An 18,566-nucleotide genomic window follows, 5' to 3' on the forward strand; every position below is an offset into this window, starting at 1 on the left:
GTGTAAGAGTTTGTGAGATTCTCCAGAAATAAACTGAAGTTCCTTTCCCCCCCCCCCCACCCCACCCCACCCCTTTCCTCTCCTCTCTTCCTTCCCCACCCCCCAGTTAGGAATAATGAATACTGGTTCCACATTTGTCCAACAGTCTCATGGTTATGGAATCAACTTAGCCAAATTAACCCCGTTCCCCTCCCTTTCAATACACAACCCAGGGTTTCAGTAGGCAGAACTCTGCTGTTTCCTTGGACATTGATTATTGGAACTCAGAGATCACCCATCTCCAGCGCCTAGCCTGTCGCAAGAGATCATGATTAAGTTTCCTCTTTCTTCCCCCGTTCCAACTGCGCACACCCCCAGTGCAGCACTCTCAGGGTTGCTGCCTTTTTTTGTTACTAAGGCCCCTCCTGGGTGGATATATGTTCTACAGTGCAATTTTTGAAGAGTAGGGAGAATTCTCCTGTAATATCTCAAGTTCCATCATTGAGTCTGGGTGGTCACCTCACTGCAATTTGTGTTAGCTGCTACATTTCCTACACTGAAGCAGTGACTGCGTGTCTAAAAATGAGGGCGGGGTCATGAAAGGCGCTATATAAATGTAAGTCTTTTCTATTACTCTGGATAGTTGTAATTTGAAACTTCCTCTCCAGATAGTGTACATGTTATAATGATGTCTCCTAAATTATATGATATATATGAAAATAAAGTTCCAGGTCTGTGACCTCATCTAGCAAGGGGGGAGCTTGGGGGGGGGGTATTTTTGAATACTAGCTTTTATGTGATGTCTTGTATGATCCTGCTTAACGGATGATGCTCCAAAGGTAACTGACCCTGTTGTAAATTATGACCTTCTGTGACCCTTTAAATCAAAGTTTATCACAGAGCCTGACTTAACTAAATCTATTAGCATAGTTGTTGAAATTACACCTTTCTTGTCAGCTAGTCAGTGGATATGAGAGACTTTGTGAAGCTTAATGAGATGTTCCATGAACTTCCTGGTGCTAATGATGTTCGTGGATAAAAATTTAGATGTAAACGTTGAGTTGAAATATAAGAAACTTTCATTACTAGTTTGCATTAGAGCTTGATTTAAAGGAATAAAGATGAGTTAAACTAAGGTTTAATTGGATTAAGTGGGTGATAGTTTGGGAATTGCAAAATGAGTTGGATAAGACAAATTAGTGGAATAATGATGGATAAATTTTAACAAGTGCAGGTGACAAAATTACAGCTCGCAGTAAGATTGGAAATTAGTCGAAAGTATCAGTATATCCATTGTTTCATGGGTAGGTGTGATTGTCTATTTTAGCTATTGTCTTGTAGGTGACACAGCTCTGTTGTGTCACAGTTCGATTCCTGGCTTGGATCACTGTCTATGTGGAGTTTGCATGTTCTCCATGGGTTTCCTCTGGGTGTTCCAGTTTTCTCCCACATTCCAAAGATGTGTGGGTTAGGTTGATTGGCCATGATAAATTGTCTGTAGTGTCAGGGGGATTTGTGGAGTTAAGGGAATAGGGCTTGGATGGGATTGTGGTCGGTGCAATCTCGATGGGCCAAATGGCGGCCTCTGCACTGTAGGGATTCTGTGATTCGATTCTATTCTACCTGGAGCAAAACATTCCTTGCTCCAACAATAACGTCTAATAAAATATGATACTGCAGATACTTGAAATGCCAGGGCCAGGAAGTATATGTGTAAAGAGAAAATAAAAGTTCCATGTCTGTGACCATCTCATTGAGAAAAGTTAGTGCTGTGACTGGTTTTGAACAAAGAGAACAAAAGGAAGCTTTTTGTGATAGCGTGTAGACAGAAGTAGTCTTCTGGGTCAAAGGCAATGGAGATGGGGCAAGAAAAGAAATATCTCTTGGAGAGAGAACTAAAGCTTCTGTTTTGAGTCTAAATGTGACTCCTCATTTATAAATAGAATTAGATTCTAAAACGTTAATTGTTTCTCTCTCCACAGAACCTGCTCAATCTGCTGAGCTTTTCTAGTATTTTGTTTTGTTTTTTTCCAAATGTTTTCTAATGTCCCATTGAACTACTTGTTCAATGGATAATTCTTGTGGTGAAATTTTGGAAAGATTGAAGACTGGCCCTTTTCCATTGTCTCTAACCCTTCCACTGGGCTCAAACAGGAACTCTGTCTAAACAAAATTTTTATTCTTATTTTCCCTATTTTTTTAATCCTCATTTTCCCATTCCTATCACAAACTGCTCATCTCCTCCTCTAGCATGCCTTATTTATCTCTATCATAGTGAAATTATTGTTAAAATTTGCATACATTCATCATATTCCTGTATGATCACGCCAATGCTGTCTAACTTAGCAAACAGGCTCTTGGGTGTTCAGGCTGATCCTGCCAGTGTGAGTGCTGAGGGAATGCTGCACTACTGGCGGGGTTGTACTGAGGGAACATTGCACTGCTGGGAGGGAAGGTGAGTGGTGGACAGTGCTGAGGGCATTCTGCAATCTCTGCAGTACCTTTTCTTTTGGTTGAGACATTACATTGAATCCCATCGACCCTCTTGGCTGAATGGAAGAGATCCCATGGCAATACAAAGGAAGTGCAAGAGATTTTGCTTAGTGATCTGGCCAATATTTTAAGTATTTATATAATCCCTTTAGTATCAAATCAAAACTCTAAACCAATTTCAATTTCATGATGTTTCTTTGTTTTCAATTGTAAGAATCTTCCCAAACCTAAAAATAGATGTGTTGATGAGTATAGAATGCCACGTCAGATCCATTCAAATAAGATGGTCAGGTGGATTTTCTGCATGATTGAAGCATAGAAGCTAGAAGCAGGAGTAGGCCATTCAGCCCATCAAGCCTGCTCTGTCATTCATTTTGATCATGGCTGATCATAGAATTCAATATCCTGATTTCCTGCCCCGCCCCCATATCTCTTCATCCCTTTAGCCACAAGAGCTATATCTAATTTCTTTTTGAAATCAGACAACATTTTGGCCTCGACTACATTCTATGGCAGTGAATTCCAGAGTCGCCACCCTCTGGGTGAAGAAATTTCTCCTCACCTTACTTCTAAACCTCTAAGGGTTTCCCCCTTATCCTCAAACCATGACCCCTAGATCTGGACTCCCCCACCATCGGGAACATTCTTTCTGAAGCTACCCTGTCTAACCCTGTTAGAATTCTATAAGTTTATATGAGATCCCCCTCACTCTTCTAAACCCAGTGAATATAATCCTACGCAACTTAATCTGTCCTCCTGTGACAAACCCGCCATCCCAGGAATCAGCCTGGCAAACCTTCGTTGTACTCCCACTATAGCAAGGATATCTTTCCCCTGGAAAGGATACCAAAACTGCACACGATACTCCAGGTGTGGCCTCGCCAGCACCCTATATAATTATAGCAAAACATTCCGAAACCTATATTTAAACCCTGTCAAGGCCAACGTGCCATTTGCCTTCTTTACTGTCTGGTGTACCACATGCTTACTTTTAGTGACTGATGCATGAGGACTCAAGTCTTGTGTATCCACCTCTCTCAATTTACACCCATTTGTCTCCCTATTATTGCTATCAAAGTGGATAACCTCACATTTACCCACATTATGCTGCATCTGCCATGCAGATGCCCACATGCTCAGTCTGTCCAAATCACACTGAAACATCTCTGCATCCTCCTCACAGCTCACCCTCTTACCCAACTTTGTATCATCTGCAAATTTGGAGATAATATATTCAATTCTCCCTTCCAAATCATTAATTACAGCACAGATCCCTGCGGAACCCCACTAGTCACATCTGCCAATCAGAAGAAGACTCATTTATGCCAACTCTTCATTTCCACATAACCACATTGGTTCTCAGTCAACTCTACTAGTTACATCCTCAAATTCCAATAGGTTCATCAAGCACGATTTCCCTTTTGTAAATCCATGCTGACTTTGTCTGATTATCCCAGTGCCTTCCAAATGTCAAGTTATGAAATCCTTGATAGATTTCAGCAACTTCCCCAGTACCGATATTAGGCTCACTGGTCTGTAGTTCCCTGTTTTCTCTCTACCTCCCTTTTTGAATAGTGGGCTTACATTAGCTATCCTCCAATCTGTAGGAACTATTCCAGAGAGCAAAGAATTTTGGAAAATAGCCACCAATGGATTTATTATTTCCAGGGCCATTTCTTTAAATACTCTGGGATGAAGATTATTAGGACCTGGGGATTTATTCACCTTCAATCCCATCAATTTCCCCAAAACCATTTCTCTACTAATGCTGATTTCCTTCAGCTCCTCACTAAAATTTGTTTCTCTCAGCACTTCTGTACGTGCCTTCCGTTATGAAGACTGAAGCAAAGCACAAATTTAATTCCTTAACCACTTCTTTATTCCCTGTTATGAATTCTCCTGTTAGGGGACTATGAGAGGGCCTACATTTGTTTCTGTCAATCTTTTTCTCTTTGCATGTCTATATAAATTTTTTCAGTAATTTTTATGTTCCCCACTACCTTACTTTCACATTCCATTTTTTCCTTCTTAATCAATCCCTTGGTCTTCCTTTACTGAATTTTAAATTGCTCTCAAATCTCAGGTCTATTGTTTTTTTCTTGCAATTTGTATCCTTCTCCCTTGAATCTGATACTATCTCTAATTTCCTTTGTAAGCCACGGTTTGGCCACAATTCCTTTACCACTCTTGTGCCAAACAGGAATAAGCAACCCCTAGAATTCACCTATGCGCTCTTTAAATGCCTGCTATTGCCTGTCCACTGTCATGGCCAATTCATGCCTTGTACATTGGTTACCTTTGAGATTCTGGACCCTGGTCTCAGAATCAACTACATCATTATCCACCTTGACAAAGAAAATTATGGTCACTCATCCCCAAGGGCTCCCCCACAACTAGCTTTCTGACTAATCTTTTCTCATTGCACAACACCCAGGCCAAGGTGGTGTGCTCCCTTGTTGGTTCCTCAACATATTGCCTCAGAAAACCATCCCCTTTTGCACTCCAGAAATTCCCTACCCTATTGTACTCTGGCAATTTGACTGTCCCATTCTAGATACAAACAAAAGTGCCCATAATCACAAATGTTCCTTTAACACATTAATCTCTTATTTCCTGTCTAATGCTTTTTCCCAACACTACCACTATAGTTTGGTAATCTGTATACCACCCTCCATTTTTTTTACCCTTTTTGTTTCTTAACTTGACCTACACGCATTCCACATCTGATATCTTTCCTCAATATCGTATCAATATCACCTTTTATCAACAATGCAATTCCACCACCTTTTCCTCCTGTCCTTCCTAAACGCTAAATAACCCTCAATGTTTAGTTCCCATCCTTGCTCACCTTAGAGCCATGTCTCCATAGTACAAATATATCAAACCTATATCATGTTTTTTATTTATTAGTCACAAGTAAGCTTACATTAACACTGCAATGAAGTTACTGTGAAAATCCCCTAGTTGCCACACTCCAGCATCTGTTCGGGCACACTGTGGGAGAATTTAGCATGGCCAATACACCTAACCAGCATATCTTTTGGACTGTGGGAGGAAACTAGAACACCCAGAGGAAACCCACGCAGATACAGAAAGAATGCCTGTGCAGTGACCCAAGTGGGAATCAAACTCGGGTCCCTGACACTGAGGCAGCAGTGCTAAGCCATCATGCCTTGGATAGGTTTGCATAATAAATAGAGAATTGTAGCTTCCAGTATGCTGTTTTCTCCCTGTTGAATTTAATAATCTGAAATACAATATTATCTGGGAATGCACTATCTATTAGTTTAAATGCGAGTTTATAGATTCCTTGGTTACTGGGTATTTGTTAGCTGTGGTAATGATAATTATGAATATTGCTTATTTTATTACAAGTCTCTGAAAAATCCCCCAATTTCATATCAACGGCAATACTTGTTGAAGCTGCTGCATGAATATTATGTCCTTTTCCCACACTACTATCTATTATCTGGCTACTTGGTAATATTAAGAACATAAGAAATAGGAGCAGGAGTAGGCCATCGAGCCTGCCCCACCATTCAATAAGATCATGGCCGATCTGAAGTGGATCAGTTCCACTTTCCAGCTTTGTCCCCATAACCCTTAATTCCCCTGTCTGTCAGAAACCTACCTACCCGTGACTTTAATATATTTAGCGAGGTAGCCTCCACCACTTCAACGGGCAGAGAATTCCAGAGATGAATAGAGAGAGTGGAATTGGTTGATACAGTATTTTTACAGTCAACGACTTAATTTTTCTAGTCTTTTGCATTTGTTTGTTTTTGGGAGAGGGGGTGAAGTGATGAGGATTTATTTGACTGTGCTCATTTTCAAGTTTTAACACTACTTTCCAGATCCAGTGCAGATGTCGTCTGATACAGATGTTCCAACAGCTCCGGCTCCTAAAGCTTTGGAAAAGCAACGTGATCAGCCAGGGTTACCAGAAGCTCCATACACAGTACTCGAGTTAGAGAAGGTCAGCAAAGCGATTGAGGCAGTGAAGAGTGAGGTAGAACAGCAACAGCACAAGTTATTGATGTACAAGTCTACCTTGGAATGTGAACATCAAAACACTCTAACTCCACTGACAAGCAGCAGGTTGGACTGTACCTCTCCTAGTTCCAACATGGTAAACATTCTGACACCTACAACAGCCAACTCTACTGTAGTATTTGAATGTGTGGTGCAAAATACTTGTTTGGATACTGTTCCATGCAATTCAACACTGATATCTGTGAGTCCTCCTAGATTGAATGCATTGACTGAGGTAACTGATGAGGATACAGTGCAGTGTATTCCCAAGGCCAGTTCCAAAATCAAAAATGATAGTTCAGTTTTGAATAAATATGTGATTGACCGGTGCAGACCCTCTACTGATCTAGAGTATGATCCGCTGTTGAACTATTCTTCCAATATGAAACAAACCATCAAGAAGGGACACGCAGAAGTGAAACAGGAATTCAAAGTAGTTGAGCAGAGCCCTGGAAAGGAGCTGTCTCTGGCAACTAGCACAGCAAGGAGCTCTCAATCCTGTGACACCGAGATGAGCTCCGATGATGAGCTTGTTATTGATGTGCCGGACTTGCCCCCACTAACTCAAACCCCTCAAGCCCAACAGAGGTGTCAGAGAAAAGGAAATGATGTGAATGCTTCAAATCTCAGTTTAATTCGTAAAGTTAGGCAATTCAGAGCTGCCGACTCCACCAGTCTGGGTTTGGATGGGGGAAAATGTGTGGACAGCTCTGTACTTGCCAAAAATCTCTTGCCAGAAAATAGCAGCAGAGAAAAGGAACTGAGCTTCAGTGCTTGGCAAAGAGAAAAAGGTGAGGGTAACAAATGTTCCCTCATAACAAATGGCCAGATGGATAATGTTGGCAAACTCCTTGATGTTCCGAAACCTGGCTCCAAAACCAGAGGGATCGAGGGAGTACCGAAATTAGAAATGGTTAAGAAAGGAGATTCTGCTATTTGCGTTAATACTGATAGAGTCAAATCATCAATTCACAGTTGTCAAAATGTGGATGCACCTGAAGTGGATTTACCAAAATGTGAGATGACTAAAGAGCGAAGTTTAGTCCACATGGGCACTTTGAACAAGCCAAATGACAAAGTGCCTAGTGCTGAAAGTGGGAACCTATTGGTGAGACACAAACCCTCCCCTGTCGTGCAGTGCCAGCAATCAACCACAGCAAACAAAAGCACGTACAACAAAGAGCTGGGAACTAGGCTGAGCACTGATCAACAAAGACCAAAGACACAGAATCAAGATGACCATGTTGTCAATGAAAACCAGGCTAAAATTCTCCAAATGACAAATAATGAAGATGAAGAATCATCTCTTTCTGATGAAGAATTGGGCACCAGAGCTTCAGATGAATTGGACTTCTCTGAATCTGATCCAATGGAAGAGTGTTTGAGGATTTTTAATGAGTCCTCCAAACAGGAAATTAGCGTGGCAGACATTGAGCAGGTGCTTATTGTATATTTGCAGCGAAAGAGTAATTAACAAATGTCAATGTGGGGGTGTAAGTCAATGCATTCTGCTTGCATATTTGCCAGTAACATTGTGTGTAATTAGCCTGGAATTCTAGTTTAAAATAGATATTTTTAATGTGCTGGGCTTACACCAACCCATATCTGTTACTAGTTGTTTAGGAATATTAATGATTAGCATTTATTTACACACACTTTCTAAGGGTTTCATTAATTGAGCATCCATCATTTTCCTCTGCACAAGACAAACTGTTTTCTAGCTCCTTGATAATGAACTGAGTTTGATTCTTGGAAGTGGAAAGATATCAAATGATGGGGAGGGAGAGAGAAATAAAACTGGGAGTGAGTATACAACTGCCAGGATAGCAATTCAGAAAATCGTTACTGGCTTACAAATACTGAGGGGTCTGCACCTTGTGTTTTAAGAGGAATTAACTTTCTTATTTATGCATTATAAGCATTTGAACACAACTTGGTAACGCACTGAATGTGGTGCTGTGCCATCGATAGCTTATTTCCCATCACCACTGAACTACATTGGCACTTTAATATTATATTCCATCAGAGGTACCTTTAGCTCCCTCAGTTCCAGAAACCCCTCCCTGGAGACACATACATGTGCGCACGTGCTGCAGTAAATTTTTGATTTATTATTGTCACATGTATTAATAAACAGTGGAAAGTATTGTGCACTATACAGACAAAGCATACTGTTCATAAAGAAGCAAAGGAGAGTGCAGAATGTAGTGTTACAGTCATAGAGAATTTAAGAGTTAAAATAAAGTTTTAGAAGCATAGAACAAGAGTAAAAGATAGAATTAGGTGTGCTGGGCACAGTTGGCAAGAGGTCGCTGCACTCTGGCACCATCTTGGATCTATCCTTGACCTTTCTCTACATTTCCCTTTTTAATACAAAAAAATTTTGACTATGCCCCCATCTAGTTGTGATGAAGATGAGTATTTTGGTTAATTTTAAAGATACTTATAAAAAGGTGAAGACTGACTTAAAGCCAGATTGAAATATTCATGAATTCCCCTGAATAGAAACTGTTCCGTTAATATGGAATTCTGACCTTGTGGTTTTATTTTGTTTGAATGATGAGTGCAGAATAGCTTTTATTTCCAGTTTATTTCCACCCCCCCTTTCTAGTTCTAAACATACTAGGTTTCCTGAGACGCACTTCCCAAGTGTAGACTTAAGTCAATAAATGTTGGGAAGCTTTTTGATAGTTGTCCAAACTCAATTATATTCTCTTCTCCTCCAGCATATGCAGAGAGGCGTCCAGCAGGGGAAGATGGATCAGCGCACAGTAGCAAGGAACAGGAAAGCTAACTTTCTTCTTGTAGCCAGAGATGCTAATTGTAGTTTCTGTCCCTATGGAGATCCGCAGAGATTTCAGCTTGTGCCTGTAGGGGAAGCTTGTGCTGCTTTATTTCAGTAATCTGGTTGATGATTTGAGATGATATATTTACCCCTTTTGTTCACTGCATTGCAAACTCTACAGGAGAATTTGTGTTTGGGAATTTGGGAAGAGGTAACATTTTGGATCAATGAATGTGGCACAAATATCGACCACACTGAAACCTGAATTACTCATGTCCATGATTTTAAATCAAATCAGTCCTTGAAACTATATTGAATGATTCTTGTTGGGCCTGCATTTAAGGCAGTTGTGGTGAATATCCCCAGTATTTTATTTTGAGCAGCGATGTTAATCTGAAGGGTTAAGACCTGGTTCTCTACTGAGATATTCTGAATTGCACAAATGCAATTTAATACATTACTGCCACGTGATCACCTCATTTGGCAGAGTGTAGGTAATGCGATCACATTGAACATCCAGTTCACTAATGTCTGTTCCATATTGTATATTAGAGTACTGTCACAAAAACCTCTGACAATGATCAAGAGTTTGGGAATTCCAAAAACACCAATGCAAGACAAAAGAAGAGGATTGCACACGTGGCAAAATTTAAGGTAAAAATTCAGTGCAGTTATGCTACTTTCAATATTTTTGCAAAACACAAACTAGTAGAATCATAGAATCCTTACAGTGCAGAAGGAGACCATTCAGCCCATCAAGTCTGCACTGACACTAAGACCATTTCACTAAGATCTGGGCCCCCCAGAACATTAGCTGAGTTTTTGGATTAATAGTTTAGCAATAATATCACTTGGCTATCACTTCCCTAATAAGGTAAATCGTACTAGAATTCATTCTTGAAGACAATTAATCTGAAATAAAAATGTTAAACATAACCTTTTTGTAAAGCCATGCTTTTTAGCTGAATGAGTTTGGGTATTAGAAAATGATTGATTCAATCTAAGTTTATTGAAATATTTCCCAGTATTAAACTCTGCCTTCACTTTATTCACGGTAAACTAGCAGAACAGACTTGCCATTATTAGCACCTGCCTGACTTTTCATTCTGTTAATTTTATATTTGATGATGTGGATATGCCGGCGTTGGACTGGGGTAAACACAGTAAAAAGTCTGACAACACCAGGTTTTAGTCCAACCGATTTATTTGATAGTAAATTCACTAGCTTTCAGGTTAGCCCCTTCGTCAGGTGAATGGAGTGTTCTGGCCTCAGACAGAACATATAAAGCACAGACAGTTTACAGATTACTGATTAGAATGCGAATCTCGCATTCTAATCAGTAATCTGTAAACTGTCTGTGCTGTTATATGTTCTGTCTGAGGCCAGAAGTCTCCATTCACCTGACGAAGGGACTAACCTGAAAGCTAGTGAATTTACTATCAAATAAATTGGTTGGACTGAAACCTGGTGTTGTCAGACTTTTTACTGTGTTTACCCAATTTTATATTTCTCAACACATGCTGGAAGACTGTAGCACAACCAGCCCACAGCTTCAGGGATATGGATTCAATTCTGGGTGACTGTCTCTGTGGAGGCTACACATTCTCCCAGTGTGAGCGTGGGTTCCCTTTGGGTTCTCCAGTTTCTTCCCACAGTCCTGGATTGGCCATTCTAAATTATCCCTTGGTGTTCCAGAATGTATAAGTTGCATGTGTTAGCCATGGTAAATGTGTGGGGTTACAGGAATAAGGGCCTGAGTAAGACATTCTGTCAGTGTTGGTGTAAACCTGATGGACCAGATGAGCTCTTCTGCTCTGTAGAGATTCCATGATTCTAATCTATTGACATTGGTAATGACTGCAATGCAATTGCTTGAGCAGAGTGTAGAAAGCCACTTGTTACTACAACTTAGTTGGATCTGGTGAATCATTGTACATGTGCAGATACGTACATGTGAATTGTATGCTCAAGGCCAGGGCTCTTGTCGAGAAATAGAACTGTTTCCACTTTGGGCCCTCAGTGTCAGTGTTGCAAAGTCAGATGTGGCATTTACTGACTTTACTTCTTCCCACATTGGACAGTTTATTATAACCAGCTAATTGTTCAGATTTTTGAAGAATCTTTAGTATATTTGTGTCCCCTTTAAATAGTCTGGAACAAACTGGAGGCTTTGTCATACTTGGTTGATTTGATGATCTTGGGTCATCATTAAAATAGCAACCTTTACTCCGAGCCCATAATGAAGACATTACACTGGGCACTAATGATATGAACAGGATTACTGACAGTGTTGAAATACCATGCCAAGGAAGGGAACATTTGGAATGATTGTAATTTGCGAATGAGGAATTTTCTCATTATTACTTCAGTAGATGGTTTGGTATAGAGCTCAGTGAACTAGAACTGCTTATTGTAAGCATTGGGCCAGGGAGATTAAAATAGTCCTTCCTCATTCCACATTTCTTCTGGCTCACCTCACCCCAGTGAACATTTTGCTACAAGTGAGTTGCACTGGGTGAGTTTGAAAGCTATTTTATTTAACCTGTTGAGTAGATTTTTCAATTACTGATTTTTAACACTATCCCTAGATGGACAACTGTGAAGCAAAATTAAGACTTAACATGAGCAAGTTCCACTCTGGGGCCAAACCCTTTGTTTCAATTGATGAATAATCTTGTTAAGTTTGTGATTGTAATTATAGTGATGTTGCGTCCGATAACTGGAAGTATTCTTTTGGTTTGTTTCAAAAGGGAAGGTCCAGTTGTAACAGGATAATCATTCCTCATACCTTAACACCATCAAAGCAACCATCTCACAGTCGGATTAAACTGGTCCAACAACAGGCTGTGCAGTTAATAGCAAATGTGAAAAGTGCCCAGGCTTATAAAGCTACAGTCTCTAATTGTCCTCGGCACAAGAGACTGACTGTACAAGGATCAAAGCCACAACCAGTCAGTGGTGCCAAAGCAGGTAATGCTCTGGGATCTGACTTCTGGATTCAGCAAGAAGGTCAGATTGCTCTTTTTAAATTGTATTTGTTGGATAATTGATATTGAATATTTGTAATAAAAACAGGAAATGCCCAGCAGGGCTGGCAGCATTGGTGGAGGGAGGAAGAATTAATTTTCAGGCCATGACCTTGCATTGCCCTATAATTAGTGACTAATTTATTATCACAAAGTTCTACTTGCTGTCCTTGGCATGTACTCAACCAAGAAAAACGCTGGAGTTAGTGAAAGGTTCTGCTGGAAGGTCGTTGACCTGAGCCATTAACTTTTTTTTTTCTTCTCCACAGATGTTGCCTGACCTGAGTATTTTCAGCATTTTGTGTTATTTTTGGATTTCTAATCTATAGAATCACAGAATCCCTACAGTGCAGAAGGAGGCCTTAGGCCCATCGAGCCCCTGTATCGGCAACAAACCCACCCAGGTCCTATCCCGGTAACCCCACACATTTAACCCAGCTCGCCCCCTGAAACTAAGGGGCAATTTTGCATTGGCCAATCCATCTAACCCACGTATCTTTGAAATACTGGAGGAAACCCATGAAGACTCCACACAGACAGTGACCTGAGACTGGAATTGCTGTATTTTAGTTCTATGTTATTCACTGACTCTGCGGTTAATTTTCAATGGCAGGAAATTCTAATTTTTTTGTGATATGTTTTGGCAGGTATTCCTGTTTATTTGAGTGAAGTCTCTTTTTTTATTTGTTCATGGGACCTGGGCATTGCTGGCTGGCCAGCATTTATAGACTCATTAATGATGCAATATAGCTACAATATCTTCACTCTCCAATTGAGGCCAGAGTGGTTTTTAAATGAATTTTATTCACATTGACATGTAAACACCAATACTGTTCTCCTGACATTCAAACAGTACAATGTGGTTCCCAGGCCTTGGGTGATCAGCTCGCTGGCCTTCCTGTGTTGTCTTTTGATTCTAGTTGTCAGAGTGTTTCAGCTTCCAAAGGAACAACACAGCTTGGTTCCAGATCTGGAGTAATCAACTATAACTCCACGGCTGCTTGGCTCTTAACCACACCTTTAAGAGGGGAAAATAGTCCATTCCACAACTGTTTGGCCAACATCTGGGCATGTCCTGAGATCTTTGACACACTTTGAATCTTTATCTCTGTTCTGCAAGCGTTGTTTGATTTTTGACTGCCTCCTAAGGGTAGTTCACCTCGGTGTCTGATTCCCATCTTCAGCTCGTTTTGTTCTTGTGGCAAACGAGCTTTTTTTAAAAAAATCCCCACATTTGCTCTCCTGCTCAAAATGTTAAAGTAATACATAGCTTGGCCAATTTGAAGCAATGTCAATACCTTTGCAATATGGCCCATTCAGACGAAGTGGAATCATTTTAATTTGAGGTGATATTGAGTTGGATGCCAGTTACATTGCCATCTGGAGAATTTGGTAGGGTCGCTACAGGGTGACTAATTAGATATTACCTAAAGTTATAATTGCTCTCCTTGTATTATTTTCTTGGCTCAGTTTAAAGAGAGAATCAAAGCTTCAAAGAATTCTCAACGAAAATAGAATGCGTGGTGAACTGTGGTTGGATTATCCTTGCATCCCAACACAAAACAGCTTTATGTTCCTCCATTTCCATCCTTCCCCACAAAGGGTGAACTTTTCTTCTAGAGTTGAAATAATTATATAGCTTGCAGTTTTGACTCCCCATTTCCCTACCTCCCATTTTCTGAATCTTTCAGAATGTGTGCTTCAGGGATGTTGTAGAACATGTCTCAGATGACCATTCTTCATCAATGGCCCTCTTCAGGATGGGTCGGTCATCTAGTTGACTGTAGTGGAGAAAATACACAAATTTCTGGAGTTATGGCACGGTGATTAGTCAGTTGGAGCTACTTTCCTGTTGTTTTTCCCAGCTCCACAAAGTTTACCACAGAAGGTAGTGGTTGAAATGAGCTAGTGTATCTCATACACACCTGTGGCATTTCCTGTGTGACGCTGTGTTAATGGGGAGAGGAGGGTGGTGAAGCATCACGTTTATTTGCGACAACGGCTGGATTTTTATTACTCACCATTAACTATGGATTTGCCCCTAGCTTCTGGGAGTCCTTTCAAGAAAAGTCCCAATGTGCCATCCAAAGAAAGGACTGTCTCGAGCAGTACATCGAAAACAACACACAGCATTTCACCACTGGGATTGGCCAGCCGTGTTTCTGCTCCACAGGTATGTGCGTGATTACAGGCACTTTTTTTAATTTGGAGAAATATTCAAATGTTTGTCCCTTTCTGTGTGCAACAATGATGTGGAGTTAACCTCTTTAACCTGTGCTTAACCCTCTCTCCACTCATATTGTCTGCACCTGTAAACACTTGATTCCCTGTTAAGATGCACATTCCAACCGTTATTTGCAATTGTGCCTCTGTCTATATACGCCCTGTTTGTGAACCCACCTCTCCACTCTCCTGATGAAGGGGCAGCGCTCTGGAAGCTCTTGCTACCAAATAAACCTGTTGGACTTTAACCTGGTGTTGTGAGACTACTTATTTTACAAAACAACAATTAAATGTTCTCCTTTTTGCAGAAAACTAATTCAAAGCGAGGATCGAAAGTGTCTAACAACGTGCGGAAGCAATATCTCAGCTTCTTCATCGAAGAGTTTTTGAGGACTTGTTCATCTCGGCAAGAAGCAATCAAAAAGGTTAGTGCGGAGATTTGAATCATAAAGACAGGTAGGTTCCTTGGAATTAGCACAAGAGGCTCCCTCAGTGTGAATTCGAGTTGAACAAATGTTCCCGGTTTAATGCCAGCTCTCCGGGAAGTGGCCATTCCCCTCATACAAGCTACAATAGTAAAGTCCATCTCATTCATGGACCACTGAGGTCAACACCTAACTTCCATCAGGTGTCAGCCCTGTCTCTGAATAGCTTAGCCTTGCCTTCCTCAACCCATACACTAAGGCTGTGTGATCTTATTGTCATGCTTGGCAACTTATCGAGAGGCAATGGAATTGAGGTATTGAGACTGAACTAGCAATCCAGAGACTCAGGGTTATGCTCTGGGTACCTGGGTTTGAATCCCGATGTGGCTTCAATAAAAATCTAGAATTAAAATTTCAATGATGAGTGCTGGCTAAGGGCAAAAAATCCAGTATGCAGCCACAATGTGCAACAAAAAAATGGAGGAGTGACCCACACCAACATGCTGGAGGGGCAGGGGTGGAAAAAGTCAGCAACATTGGGAATCCTGAAATCGGAGCACCCTGATCTTCAATAAAATATCAATGCTGGCCAACTGGGGAGCAGCAACCTGGGGACAACCTCAACCCCAATAGCGAAGCTACCAGTTGAGGTGCTGTGCAAACAGGGGAATTGTTTTGAAAAATAGTAGAGTTTTTCTTGCTCTGTTTTTAGGCTTTGTCTGAAGAAAAGGTTATTTTTGAACGTAGCACAGGCAAGTTCATGTATCTGAATGTAGCTGTACAGGCACTGAAAATCCTACGGAATGGAACAGAGGGACCAACAGCTTCAGACGGTATGCCTTCATAACAAACTTTAAAAAAATTCAGCATTGCATGTATAAATTTTCAGATAAACTGAAAAATAAAAATGTTCATTAGTTATCTATGTGAGTCAGTTTTCTATTGAAATGTTGGTCAGCATTTCCTAGACCAGCCCATCAAGAAACCAACAAGGGAACTGGCTTTCCTAGATTTGTTATTGTGTAATGAGAAGGGTTTAATTAATAATCTTGTTGTGCGAGTCCTTTTGGGAAGAGTGACCATAACATGAAAAAATTCTCCAATTGGATAAAAAGAGACCTAGTGCATTAGGGTCCTAAATCTAAACAATAGAAACTACAAAGGTATGAGGGGTGAGTTTGCTATGATAGATTGGGGAACTTCACTAAATGACATTTTTTTGGTGATTTGATGACCACAGAATGTGTTTTACTGCAATCAGTTCCATTTTCCTGGTAAGAGACATTCCATTGAGTTTAAGGTATCTGTTATTTTCATCCGTTGTGTTTACTCGGTGAGCGTAAAGCAGCAGCTGGCAACTTGCAGAGCTGCAACTAACTGCATTCGTTTTGTTTCGAGGTCATTCCTCTGCCAAAAGGAGAAAGTCTTCCTCAGGAACAACCCTGGAAGGTGAGTTCATTACAATTTCGTAATGCAATTCTTTCTCTTGGAGTGAAATGTTAAATTGATGTGTTTTTGCTTCTTTATCACTTTTAAACGCTTTTATTCTTTCTCTGTCTGATTCATGTCCTGATATCTGACAAAAGGATGTAACAGTTACTGCACTTCTCTGGAAATTCTCAGATCTTCCAGCATATGAAGGGGAAGAAATCCAGTCAATGTTTCAAATTGACAATTTCTGTTTGTTTTGTTATTGGGCATTTTTTTTTGCACTGGTCAGAAGTATATTGTTAGTTATGCACTGAAGAGTGAAGGAATAGTCCTAGCTGCAGGATAATGACATGCTTCTGATGTTCCTGTGCTTACCAAATAGAACATTGTCTCACAACACCAGAACTGAGACCTTTGGAAAAGATTAAACAGGCTGGGACTTATTTCTCTGGAGGTTGAAGGTCGACCTGTTAGTGTGCAAGGGTTTGATGGGGGAACATGTAGAGAAGATATTTCCACTTGTGGGGGAGACTAGAACTAGAGGATTTAAAAACCAGAACAGTCACTGATAGTTCAGTAGAGAATTCAGGAGAACCTTTTTTCATCTGGAATGGTGAGAATGTGGAACTTGCCACCAGGGGGAGTGTCAAGTTGTGTAAGACAGATATATTTAAGGGGAAGTTTGATAAACATATGATGAAGAAATGAATAGCAGGATATGCTGATAGGGTAAAATGAAGAGGTGAAGGCTCAATTGACCATAAGATATAGGGGCAGAATTAGGCCACTCAGCTCGTCAAATCTGCTCTGCCATTCAATCTTGTCTGATATTTTTCTCATCCCTATTCTCCTGCCTTTTCCCCATAACCGCTGATCCCCTTATTAATCAAGAACCTATCTATCTTAAAGACACTCAATGACCCGGCCTCCACAGCCTTCTGTGGCAAAAAGAGTTCCACAGATTCACAATCTTCTGGCTGAAAAAATTCCTCCTCATCTCTGTTTTAAAGGATCGTCCCTTTTAGCCTGAGGTTGTGCTCTCTGGTTCTAGATTTTCCTACTAGTGGAAACGTCCTCTCCATGTCCACTCTATCCAGAGTTCACCGTATCCTGTAAGTTTCAATAAGATCCCCCCCCTCCACCCCGCCCCCCCCCCATCCTTCCAAACTCCAACACATACAGACCCAGAGTCCTCAACCATTCCTTGTACAACAAGCTCTTCATTCCAGGGATCATTCTTGTGAATCTCCTCTGGAGCCCTTCCAAAGTCCGCATATCCTTCCTTTGGAGCAGAAACACACAAAGAAACTCAGCAGTATGTTGTAACTGGTAAAGGTGCCAACTTTCCGCAGTTTTCTTGTTATATATTAGCAGATCATTCAATCAGGAATCAATAATCTTTCCTGAGACCAAGAAAGATTTCAGTTTGTGATGCACAATATCACCTGTAATGTTAAGCAAGTTTATTGGAGAGTTACAGGAGCTGTAGCCTGTGGTGTCTCAAAGCCAACTGTCAAAGTCTTCAATGTTAGAGTAGCCCCCAGAGATGGCTGTTGTCAGGTAGTTGTTTCTGTTTGCACTGTTGCCTCTTTTATTTAGAGAGTGGCACAGTGGTTAGCACTGCTGTCTCACAGTGCCAGGGACATGGGTTCAATTCCCAGCTTGGGTCACTGTCTGTATGGAGTCTGTGTGTTCTCCCCGTGTCTGGGTTTCCTCCGGATGCTTCAGTTTCTTCCCACAGTCTGAAAGATGTGCTGGTTAGGTGCATTGGCCGTGCTAAATTCTCCCTCGGTGTACCTGAACAGTGTGGCGACTAGGAGATTTTCAAAGTAACTTCATTGCAGTGTTAATGTAAGCCTACTTGTGACTAAACTAAACTTTTTAAACTCTTAACTTAGATGAGTACATGGGATTTAATGGGATTGAGGGTTATAGATAGGCCTAGTAGGTAGGGATATGATCAGCGCAACTTGTGGGCCGAAGGGCCTGTTTGTGCTGTAGTTTTCTATGTTCTATGTTAACTGCCCTCTGAAATAGCAAGCCACTCAGTTCAAAGATGATCAGGTGCTGGTGGTGTCAGCTAGAGTATTTTTGCAGTAACTTGATTTGATTTATTATAGTCGCATGTATTAGTTTACAACGAAAAGTATTGTTTTTAAGCACTTTTACAG

The sequence above is a fragment of the Carcharhinus amblyrhynchos genome, chromosome 5, assembly GCF_965287045.1.
Source record: "Carcharhinus amblyrhynchos chromosome 5, sCarAmb.v2.hapA, whole genome shotgun sequence".
Taxonomy (NCBI): Eukaryota; Metazoa; Chordata; class Chondrichthyes; order Carcharhiniformes; family Carcharhinidae; genus Carcharhinus; species Carcharhinus amblyrhynchos.